This window comes from Cardiocondyla obscurior, linkage group LG12, assembly GCF_019399895.1.
Source record: "Cardiocondyla obscurior isolate alpha-2009 linkage group LG12, Cobs3.1, whole genome shotgun sequence".
NCBI classification, from domain to species: Eukaryota; Metazoa; Arthropoda; class Insecta; order Hymenoptera; family Formicidae; genus Cardiocondyla; species Cardiocondyla obscurior.
In genome coordinates, this window is record NC_091875.1 from 2,669,478 (window position 1) to 2,682,041 (window position 12,564).

Below are 12,564 nucleotides of genomic sequence, written 5' to 3' on the forward strand. Positions count from 1 at the left end.
ACTTCCTACGGCAGCGTCAGCAGTCGCTCGCCGACCTCGTAACGCGGCAGTATAGTGGTACGAAGTTACTCGCAACCGCATCGCAATCGCGCGTAGCACGACGACAACGAGCCACAGTCGAGCGACGAGGGTGATCGCGTCCTCTCGCGGCCCTCCTCCCCCGCGGAAAACCGACAGTTTCGTGCGCGCGCGCGTGGGTGCCCATCGAGTCTCGCGAACGTTCGGCGATCGTCATCTTCCTCCGTTGTGCCGTGTCGCGGAGGCCGAAGTAAGCAGCGGAAGCATCGAGTGAAGCAGGCAGTCCAAGGGACAATCACGAGTGACACGAGTGCGCCGCGGTCGAGGTGTGCCAACGACCGGGGATTCTCTTCTGTGATAACTCGACGCCACCGTAAGCCGATAGCGGGATAACGATCTCACGTGTTCACGTGCATCGCGAAAAAAAAGTTTTCGCGCAGCATTATCTCGCTGTTTTTTTTTTCTTTCTTTTTCTTTTTCTCTCTCGGTGTCGCGCGCGCGGATGCCGCCTGCCGCGACCTGATTACGCGCGCTCACCGCGTGGCCCCGTATCAGTGCGTGCGTGCGACGTGATCGCCGATGAATAACGGTGGAATGACTTGTGTCTGGCCGGACCACGGCGGCGAGTGATAATTAGCCCCCGGCAGCTTGGTTCCCGGATTTTTTTTTACCGACGGCGGACAACGGCACGGGATCGCCGACGACGGATTCGCAGCAGAGGCAGCGATCGAGGTAAGCTTTCCTGAATTTCTAGCGCGACCGGCACCGAAACTTGGCGGTCTCTCCCGCGTGTGCGGCGGGTGGTTGCACACCGTTACGTGCGCAACACGTTCGGCTGCGTGAGGCCGAGCGCGCGCTTGCGTACGCGTATTCGACGCTCCCTTAACAGTATCCGATTGTAAACAAACCCTCGCTGTCGCCGCGTCGCATTTCGCTGAGCGGCGTATCGCACTTCCCGGAATTCGCCGAGATCCCCCGGCGTTTTGCGTGCCCGCCGCCGTTCGCAGAATTGGCTCGTACGGGATTTACAAAAATATTCATCGCGCTCCCCGCGTCTCGTGGATACAAGTCAACTGAATTTCGATTCGTACAGTTTTCAAAGCATTCCCGTTCTCGAGCTTGTATAGTTTTTAATCGATTGCTTTCGAGTTAGCTATTTTCTCTCTCTCTCTTCCCCTCTCTCTTTTTTTTCTGTTACGTTTGCCAAGTATTTCTGGATGTTTTTCGTAGCCAGCTTCAAGCGAATTGTTAACGTGACTTTCGATTTAATTTCTATCATTTTTTTTATCCACGTACGCCAAAATAACCTTTAAATATTTTTCATTACACTTCGCAGTGTTATTAACAGTCAGAGTATATAATCAATGGACACGGAGAATCAGTAAAATTATTGTCAGCGCCGTCGAGATTCGCGTTTGATTTGATAGCAATGACGAATCACCTTTTTCCCCCGCGGAGTCGCTAATTTTATAAATCATCGTCGTTTACCGTCTTCGGGTTGACGGCTGTCGCGGCGAGTTCTCTGATATTTTTCCTCCGTGATTTATTCCTCGCGTAACTCTTGGGGGAGGCGCGTAAAGGTCAGCTTGGTGGTGCTCGGTCCATTTTCGTTCCTCCTCGATTCTCCCCGTTTGCCGCGCTCCGCGAGACGCGGAGCGAAACGCAGCCCCGCGGCTCGTTACCCGTGTCCGTGCGCGAGAAGTTAATTCCGGCGCGCTGCGACGCGCGGAACCCGGAAATCCGCTGGAAGCCCGGCCCCGCGTTTAATCCGCTTGGCGATGTTAATAACCGGTCGTGCGGAATTTAATTAACGCGAGCGGCTGACGTCAAACGGCTCGCTTCGCGGATTCGCTCCGCTCGCAGCATCGGGGCGAATAAATGAGCTAGCCGGCCGGTCATTGAAACGCATCTCGACGTAATCGTTACAAATCGGTGGATTACGAGCTCTCTTTCGCCGTCTCTTTCGCGGAAAAAAAATAATAAAATAAATAAAAGAAAAAAAAAGAACTTATTGATCCCGAAATCATGCCGCGTAATTCACTTTACGTTCGAATTGCCGAAGAAACGAGAGATATGAGAGGAAGAAGCTATAATGACAATAATTGCACATATACAATTGGACATGTGTAATTTTAAAACAATTTTTTTTTTTTTTTTCTCCACCCATCACGCGAAGGTGAACTGCAAAATGTTAATTACGATCTATTAGCGTATCTCGGTGTAATTTTAAACGGCTGCCGTTTGGTGCTAACACATATAATTAGACGTAATTGCAGAAGGTGCGATTACATTTAACGTAGAGCGATGAATCGGAATGTGTCTTAGCCTACTTTTCGATCGACCCGAACTTATTTCGGTTTGCGCCACTTCCGGGTGAGATTAGCCCGCGCGATAAACGACGCCGTAAAAACGCCGACTGTTTTTGTACGCCGCGCGCGCAAAACATCGAGAGGGACTACGAAAAAAATAATTGACACGTCAAATTGAACGTGCCTCGTTTATTCGCGTTTGCCGTTATCAGATATAAATAGATGTTACGATATCTCTCGCGGCGCGTTACGCAAGCGAGATTGGGTAACGTTTACTTGCGAGTTTCCAACGAAAATTAAAATGCCCGAAGTGCGCGGATCGCGTTGTCGTGCGGAAACGCACAAACCGACGCGAAAGCAACGTCGAAAGAAGTGAAAAGAAAAAAGGGGGAAAAAAAATAGCCTGTCGAAATGTTCGAGCGCCGTTCTGTCGGCGGAGGAACGCGTTACTGCCTTGAACGACTCCTGCCGGAACAGCGACTGCGATAAGCGACGTAAAAGACGAAAGCGCGTCACTTTCCGCGACAGATCGATGGGGATCTGGCACGGCCGCCGCTACGGAAACGTTTACGTAAACCAGCCCGGTAGGAACCGCTCGTATTTCTTAATCGTTATTGAGGAAGTTGCGCGTTATCATTTACATAACGCGAGCGCGAGCGAGCGAGTTTGCTGCACGCGTAATACCTGCTCGGGGGGAAGGGGGGGCCTTTCGCAAGATTTCCGCGAGTTCCTCGGTGCGGGCGCCCGCTATCGGCGGGCGAAAACCGGCTCTCTTTCTCTTTCTCAAGTTTTCTGCGGGGATACCATTCGCACGTGCTCGTAACGCAATCATAAGCCGAAGATTGAAATTCGTAGCTCCGGCGAGTTTCGTTCCCGTCCGATCGCGAATAATCACATGTCCGGCGCCCGGAGTCTGGAATTATGCAGCCACTTCTTGGCACCGTAAAAGGAAAATGCATTCTCCGCGGAACATAGAAAGAAGCAGCGTTTGCCTCGCGCGCGATGATTGTGTTGCCGTAAGCCTTGTTTTTTTTTTATTTTTTTTTTCACGCGCCTTGCATAATTTTTAAGAACCAACGTAGTTAGAGTTTCAATTTTATTTCTATTAAGCAATCTGATTTATTGTTTCTCAAGTTATTTAAATTTCGAGTCAAAGATTAGTGAGCTCCCTTTGTTTGAGCGAGGAAGTGAATTCAATTGTCGGTGGAAGTTCGTGCCGCGGTGATTTCAGCGATAAATCGATGCAAGTTTAAAAAAGTAATCGCGCCTTGTGTCCGGTATTGGTGTTACTGCGATTACTCCGATCCGGCTTGCGATAAAAAAAACAAAAAAAAAAATAAAAAGATAACGTAACGAGGAAACTTGTCGGCGAAAACTCGAGTTCCTCCCGGGCGAATCAACTAAGAACGAGAAGCGGTCGTGCGTGACGACATCCTCGTCGCGTCAGGCGCGAGCCAGAGTTGCTTTCCTCCTTTGTCCGGTAAAGACGCGGATTGATTTCTGATTAATGCGGATCCACCGCGTGATACTTCCTCATTGCGAAACCGCGAGCGCGGCGCTCGACGCAATTAAATCTCCTTCTCGAGAAGAGTTCGCCGTGGAGATGTTTACAAACTCCGTGAGTTGATAGTAAGAAGACAAAGCGGGGAGTTGGCCGCTTGATCCAGTGGCGTAAGATGAAATCCCACGTGAATTTCAAAGAAAATATACATGAGCAGTCAAAGGCGTCGTATAATACACACGAGACATTAAACGTTTAACGATCAATTATATAATTAACGAGCGCGTTATTAACACGAGTTAGAGAACAAAAGTGTTGGGGAAAATAATTCGGTTCTTTATTAAAAAAAAAAAAAAAAAAAAATTGTTAAATATATTTAATATTGACTTCATAAATTTATTTTCATAAATATAATATTTATGACCCCGCAGGCCAATAACGTTAAGCGAAACGAGCGCTAAGAATTAGCACAAATTTAAAATGAAAAACTCGTCCGAAGAATCCGCAGAGTCATTTATCGTTAATTCAACAAGCACAAAGATATTCGGCCGCCTACTTGATTGCCGGTGATTTCCGGTGACGACGCCGTTGCCACTGGCTCGCAGACGGCTGCGATATGTACATAGGTTATCATCTGCATGCACGGGTTACAAAGAGTGTACCGAGCGAACGAGCGGGCGCGTAATCCTCGTCGCCGTCGTATTCTTAACTCTGATACGGTATGCCGTCGTCATCCAAATACGTGCGTCGCGGTCGCAAATCAGGCCGCCGTCTTTTTCGCGTCGTTGAAAAAAACAGAGAAAAGAAAGGGCAGGCTGCATGGAGCCATCGGCTCGGTACGAGCCGGAAGCTCGTTCGCCGCGATCGGAATCGCAATTCTTCCCTCGATGCTAAATTTGGCGATGTCCACCGCGAGAGGCATTCTTCTCTGTCGCGTGCAGAGCTGCAATCTTCCCTTTCCGATCTTACAATTTCTTTTCGCAATTATATTGCCTTCTCGCAATCGCGCGTGTGCACGCATTCGCTGCGCAACGCTATGGTATTATTTTAGATTCGTGTTAAATCCCCCGCCCTCCCTCCCTCCTTCCTCTCAGTTTTGGGACTTAAAAATTGCACACGAATTTTGTGATAACTGTCGAATGACAAAGTTCATTGAACTTCTGGTGGGGTAGCGCGTGAAAGTCAATTCGGGAATGCAACTTATATATGTTGGCGAGGATTGTGTCTACGCCGCGTCGGAGAACTTTCCTAATAGGAATTATATATGCACCGGATGCCACCAGAGAACATGGATATTAATGTCGCTGTTACTTGAACATTCGCCGGTTATCGCGCTCACATAGGTCGCGCGTTGATTGATTTACGATTAAATTAATAAGTACAAGCTGGGTGCAGCCGACCGATACTCGTGCGCCCGGTTTTGATTTACGTTTGCGCACCGCGTCCGCAGATCACGAGATTCCGCGATACGCGCGGAAAAAAAAATTGATCGGTCTTACGACTTGTTGACAACAATAGGAAGATTAAATATAAATAATCATTAAACGTAAAAGGCAGGATGAAGAAGTGATTACAAAATATATTGCGAAAAAGCTTTGTATCTTTTATCAGAAATGTTTTTTTCGTATTTTTATTCGTATTTAAATTTCTCAAGTTCCACCTTGACGAAATTTTTGTGATGATTATCGCGGTGGGAGGAAAAAAAAAAGAAAAGAAAAAAAATACTTTTGAGCTACGAAAAGGTGGTTTTGTAGACGTAAAGAAAGAGGCATAGAAGCGTAGAGTACTAAATGGACAATACGCGTCTAAAGCTGACGTGAGCGTCGAAAGAACGTGGAATTCTCAAGGAGAATGCCTAGTAGAATTGTAGACAGTAACTCGCGGTCGAGGCGGGAGAGGAAAGACGGTCTTTTGAACGCGCGGTTCCGTCCCGCTGGAAGACCTGTCACCCGGAAGCGCGGATAGAGAAACGCACACGAAGGCCTCCTCTCAGCAACTTGGAGCGGCGGTCTCGCGCGTCGGCGGAACATTAGCATTTAAAGGGGACGGATTACCGGAATTGCTCGGAATTCTGCGATGAACGAGGGTGTATCGCGCGCTTTCTTTGAACCATGGAGATATCGAAAGAATGCCGGTTATTCCAATTAATATGTCGAGGCGTATCAATAACTTTTTAATTTTTTTTTTCTTTTTTTTCTCTCTAACTTAATTAATTTTATTTAATCTTATCTGTTTCTCAATACATTTTTTTACGTAAAGCAATTATCGAAAAAGTATCGGAAACGGTCATAGTCCAGAAGCATAATGCACGTAAATCTCAGAGTTTTACGATCTTAAACCATTGTCCGACATAAATCGCGAAGAAAATCGCCAAAGAATTGGAAGCTATGGGGTCTTAGTATCGTTTTGTGTAACGTCAGAGGAAACGACCGGCGGAGGGTGGTTCGTCGAAGTCGACGTTGATAAGAGGGCTCCAGGAACAGGGTGAATAGAGGAAAATGAGAGGTGGGCTGCGAAGGGCGCGTATATAGAGCGGAAGGAGAAGGCGGAGGGAGGGTGGAAGAGAGAGAAGAAAGCCTTTCGAACGTAATTCCATCGAGCTCGCCGGAAGAGCCTGAAACCCGGAAGTAAGGGAGGAAGCGCACTACCGTCGGCTACCGAGGGAGGTAGGTAAGGGGTCAAGGGCGGAAGGGGGCATGGAAATTTCTTCGGTGCCTGCTCCTCCACTGTAGGGCTCTATCGATCGTCGAGATCGCGGACGAGACCTACTCGGGCGAGGAATACATTCCCGACCTTGATCAAAGACCGCCCGGTTTTCGTAATTAATAAAAACAATTTTGGTTTATGTAAAAGATTTTGTATAAAACTTCGTATCAACTTCTTGAAATGTTGTTCTATATCGAGCAAATTTTAACGATTGTTATAACTAAAGTTATCATTTTTCTGAAGATGACAATTACGTATTTCTGAAAACAATTAAGATTTAATTACACGCAAAAAGATTTTTTTTTTATTGGTTGTTTGCTTGACAATATCTTATACGTTTTTTTTTTTGTTTTTTTTTTAATAATTAAGAGAATAGTTAATATTAATAAAAAGTGGTAGAAGTCTTCTGAGAAACCGAACTGCGCACGAGAATATAATATATTAGAATGTATAAGTTATAAAACGAGACAAACGCGACTGATGCTGACGAAGCAACGCGAGCAGAACAGCTGAACTGCGTCGTTCCGGGAAATTCTAATCTTATATTCATAACCAGATTACTTTTTCTCGCACGCGAACAAGTGGAACAGGCGAAACTATGCACAAACCGTGAATTTTGTTCTCATTGTCTAATAAGCACTTGTACATTTTTCTCGATTTTTTTTTTTTTTATTAATAGATTTTCATCCAATTAATTTATAAAATTTTTTTTTATATATAAATATCTGTTTACTATCGTTAGAAATAAAAATCGTAATAGAATCTCTGATCTTGGTCGCCTGTTTTCCTCATAAAAACAGACTTCTATCTAAAATACGCGCTGCATAGATAACTCTCCGCGTATTATTATTATGTAAGAGAAAATCAATGTTCGTCAATACGTCGGCCGATTATCGTAGATTCCGTCGTATATTTTAGTCGTCGTCATCGTTTGGTCGATAATCGTTTATTGGTGAAACAATAAGGTGCATAGTAAGCGTAGCAAATAATTTTCTTTCGACAGAATGAGAACGATTTTGTCTTATTTTATTTACTTTACCGATATATTTTATATTATTTTATTACATTTTTATTATAGAATGTTATAGAATGTTGAACGCGGAAAATTCATCACAAATTGTCAAAAATTGATTATAACCAAGTAGCACAATACGTTTTCACTTTGTTAACGATATGATTTCAACGTTTTATGAACAATCTATTACTTTCATTGCTAACCGGAGTGATCTTTAGTCTTTTAATTGCATTTCAATCGCTGCATCCGCGGTTGTGTCACTGGTAATTGCGAACGTGTTATTTTCAATCAAGTGGCGTCGAGTTTGAATTGCGATAACAAAAGATCACTGTTAATTGAGATTCCTTCCCTCTTCTACGTACGCTCTTTTGTTCTTTTCCTGCAGTCTCAGAATCATCTTCGGCTTCCTCGAAAGTAACGAGCCAGCCATAAACTTAAAGAACTCACAGATTTTTCGCAATAAAGAGGAAAATGAATATATTTCTCTTTATCAAAAATGAAATTCGCTTAAAAATACGGTCTTTAAAAACGAGTTACATGTTTCGATTTGTAAAATTTTCACCCAGTTACCCGCTCATTTGTACAGGTATATAAATATTTCACTTTTCACGTAGGTTTTATTTTCTACGCTTTCGCGCTTTGGAAATATGATCAAATGTGGTATTTCTTCGTACGATCGGCAAAGCGTATAAACGTCGTTGAAACCATTTGCCCGCTCGCCGAGATTTTGCCCGACGCGGATATTCGCACTTGGACGGGAAGATAGATCCTTTTATCTTCCTTTCTCCCCGCTCCCTTCTCTTCTTCTGTATCGCGAGAGAGAACCGGTCGGTATCCGGACCGGAAGCACGGACCTTGGACCTCTCCTTTTTTTTTTTTTTTTTTTTTCTTTTTCTTTTTTTTCTGCTCTCTCGGGAGGTAGCGAGAGGAGGATCTTCGCTTCGCGCAATCGCCCCGGGTCTCGTCCTCCGCGTCTCCCTCGCTCTCTCTTCTTTCTTTCTCTTCTCTGCGTGTCCTCCCTGCGCCTTCTCTTCGCGTTTTTATCCGTTCTCCTCCCCCCCCCCTCCTTTCCTCTCTGTCCCGCTCTGCTTCCTATCTCGGCTCTCTTCCTCATTCATCTCCGTCTCTCCGATAAGTATCCTGTTCCTTCAATTACTTGTACGTCCTTTTACCGTCCACCTGTGCTACGTAACGGATACGTTTATACAGGGTGTCCCGTTGCTCGTGCGTTGAATTTTGCCAACGGATCCTGGCGACGAGAGAGAGAGCTTTCTTTATGATTCACTTTTATAGTAGTGGACTTATGAAGGGAAATTATTCGACGGTGTTTTATATTTATTTTATTTATATTTTTTTTTTTTTTATATATACCATTTTACCTTTACGGTGCAACTTTTTCAAATACAATGTAAAGTTATTTTTGTAGGGATGAAACAACCTCGTTCAACAAAGGGAAAATAACTCTTGTAGAAACAAAATAAACCCGTCTGACGATACCGAGCGTTGCAGGCTTTTTGTCTGCGTCGCTTCGATCGCACTTACTATTTTTGCACGCTCCGAACTTATCGAAACTCGGTGAGTGAGGTCGTGTGCAGGTCAGAAAGTTCACGAACAAAAAGCCGCAAGCTTGTCACTGCGAGATGGGAATGCTTTGTTTCTATGGGACAATTTTCTATCATCTTAGAGAGGTGACTGAACTGCGTGGTCGTTTAAATTTAATAAATTTACAGATTTAATACATTGAGGTATTCATGTACATTTGTACATTCACGTACGTATCATATTATTGAAATGATAAAATCTAACTGCGGTTGTAGACTTTCGTAATAGTAAGAATGACCTTTTTTCATTCAATTTGAGGAGTGCCAGCGAATAGCATTGCTAAAAAGCGTTGTAACCTTTGGAACCAAGAACTTTAGTCACGTTACTCCTATAGCTTAACTCTATTGCATTATGTTAGACACACTGTTTAAAAAAAGAAAAAGAAAAAAAAATCTTTCTTGTTAGAAAAACCAAAATTTTTGAAACAAATTTTATTATTTTTTTTCTTCAAGTTTTTTTATCTTTTTTTGCCGCCTTTCAATAACGTGACTACGAGAAATCAAACAAGAAGACGTTATAATGCGATGGATATCCGGTTTTCCTTTTTCTCTTTTCTTCACTTCTTTTCGAGAATTCGTTTTGTCGAACAAGAAAGCACAGGAAAACTGAAAAAGGGAAGAAGAATAAAAATTTGTCAGTCTTCTTCAGGACATTGCGCGCTTCTCAACCGCTTTAAAGCGGATAAGATTGGCGTCAGGGAATTTTCAACCGGTATGTGTATAGGGACTGGACTTTTTTTTTTCTACAATACAATATTAAATGAGTTATGATAAGAGAGTGGCAAAATGATAAATAGTTAAAATAGATTTTTTTTTTTTTTTTTGTAAAAATAAAGTTGCATAGTCCGAAAGAAATTTTTAGATTGTTGACAAAATAAAGAAGAAGAAAAAATTGATAATTCTGGATAAATTTTAACAAAGAGGTTGAATCGTAATATTATATTTCCGGTAAATAAAGTACGGACGCTTCCATTAGCGAGAGGAAATATTTTAGAGGAAGAAGACTTCCGTGACTAATTTCCAGGACGTCGTGGAATATCACGGAAGTGGGATATTATTCTCGACGAGGAAAGGATTGAGGAAACAAGTTACACAACGGCTCGGTCGCTTTGAGTATCTCGTCGCGAAAATCTTCTCCGAGAGCTTTTTCGCGCCTTTAACGCTCGCGAAATTTTTTTTTTTCCCCCCTTTCCGTGAAACATTTCGGAAGCCACAAAGACGGGAAGCGCTTTTAAATCCGACGTATTTTTCTCTTGATATTTTTGCAGGAAAGTAAGAAATTCATCGATGTAAATATAAGACAATTTTATTTGAATAGCGGCGCGCATCTTTTTTTTTTTTTTTTTCTCTTGACACAATATACTGTCAATCGTGTCTTTGTCGCTTCTCTTTTTCCGTCTTCTTTTCTTTCCTCTCCCGTCGCCGTCTCTTCTCGCGTTTCACGCATACGCTCGCGCTTACTCTGGCATTCCTCACTGTCGAAATAACTATTATTACGAGTCGGATCCGGGACAAGAGACGACGATAGTCTCCTCCTTCCTTCTTCTCGTCCTTCCTCGCCCACCACCCGCCTCCCTCGCCGATCCCTCGCAGACCCCACACAGAATCCGCAGGGCTTGTTTTATTCTCGCCTCGTATCGAGTCATCTCCGGCCGATGGACGGAACAGTCAAGACACGGTAGTTTACACTGAGTGATAATTACAGCGAAAGTGGGTGAAACTTCGCTTGAAAATTGAACGCCACGCAATAACAGTTTACGAAACATAAATCGTCGTCGCGTGTTCATTTAACGAAAAAAATAAAAGCATGGAAGGGGGAGGGGGAGCTATCGCGAAAAAATACCTCGGCAAATTTTTCAATAAACGGATAACATTATTCGCATTCTCCGAGCCAACGAATTAATTAGCTCGATTAAATTAATTTTCTATAAGAAATTCTACAAAATTAATAGACGTTCTTACATTCCTCTTGTAAGAGCGCTCTATAATTTTATTATACATAAAAATATATTCCCAATTAATTAACGTTCTGCTATTTTACAAATTTATATTATTTAACATCATTAGAAAGCTTCAATCTCCTAAGTTTTTAATTCCTAGCTCTTCGCGTATCTTTCTTCCATTTTCTTTTTTTTTTTCCCCCTGCATTCACGACTATCCATTGACCCGCATCCGATTGACGAGCGACGAGCGGAGGCATTCTATCGTTATTGCGGCATGATGATGGGTGGCTTTTATCGGGATGGGTGGCTGCGAGACGATACGGCCGCCGCCGCCAGCAGCCGCACGACGCACGCACGCACGCATGCACGCACCTACGATCGCATTATTCCATTACGATAAATAACCGGACAGCCAATCGTTCTTCGGCGTTACTTCCCCAGCTATTGGGAACACTTTTCCGTCGGCCGGATCAACACTTGTTTAATGCGGTCGCCCCGGGGCCTTCTCGTCACGTTCGTCGCCTTCGTCGCAATAATCGCTTGCCGTCGTCATCGTCGTCTATCGTCGCCGACGAGATTCCTCTTCCCTCCCCTGCCCCGCGAGATGCATACCTCCGACGATTCTATTATTATAGTCCCGCACTTCCTCCTTGGCATATTTATACTCGGTGCGGACTTTCGCGGCCGGTTTCTTTCCACAACTAGAGGCGTTTAAAATTTAATAGGCTGTCTGCCCCGACGTTTTATCGTCACTAAAATCTCCTGTAAATGACTATCGCGAGCAATGCCAATATCAGCCGATGCCGTTTCACGTATTAGTACGTGACGTCGGCGTGATAATTAAGAGAAAATCTGCTATAATAATTAGCCGAGAAAAACCATCGATAATTATTACGTTATTATTAATTAATGCGGTGTGTAAATTGTATTTATAACTCGTAATTATATTATGAACCCGCGCACACGACATATTAATATTAATATATTGATACATTACTACATGTTAAACATGTATAAGAAGATAAATATAGAAAACACCTCCAAATTATTCTTCACGCGGGATTAACAGATATTTTTATTTTGACACATTGATTATTTTAACATGATTTTGTAGAATATATTTCTAATCTAATTATCTTAAGTAGCGAGATAAGATATCGATGTTGAAAATATCAGAAATAATCGCGTTTACTTCGCGGCATCTCGGCTCCTCCTTTTTTTTTTTCTTTTTTTTTCTCTTTTTTTCTTTGTGCGACATTTTGGCTCGCTCGTTGCTAAATCCCTTGAAGATTTATAATATCGTCGTTGCTTAATGATCCCCGATCTCACGAGCTAAGTGACGAGACAATACCTCCGTAAATTCACGCAATACCTCGAATGCGGCACTTACATAACGTCTAGGACTAAGTTTCCCAGACGGCGAAAATAACACTTCCGCGAGAAGTGATCTCGTGACCTCATTTGTTATCAT

General features: G+C 43.4%; 1 protein-coding gene across 2 annotated transcripts in view; it reads left to right on the forward strand.

The window, feature by feature from the left end:
* The first annotated feature begins 11 nt into the window (after positions 1 to 11).
* Positions 12 to 12,564, forward strand: part of Aop (anterior open) — a 33,225-nt gene continuing 20,672 nt past the window's right edge. The window contains exon 1 of one of the 2 annotated variants that reach the window (XM_070663971.1): positions 12 to 750. The gene's annotated coding sequence lies outside the window, so the exon portion shown is untranslated. The remainder of the gene's footprint in view (positions 751 to 12,564) is intronic. The other variant, XM_070663974.1, reaches the window with a different exon arrangement.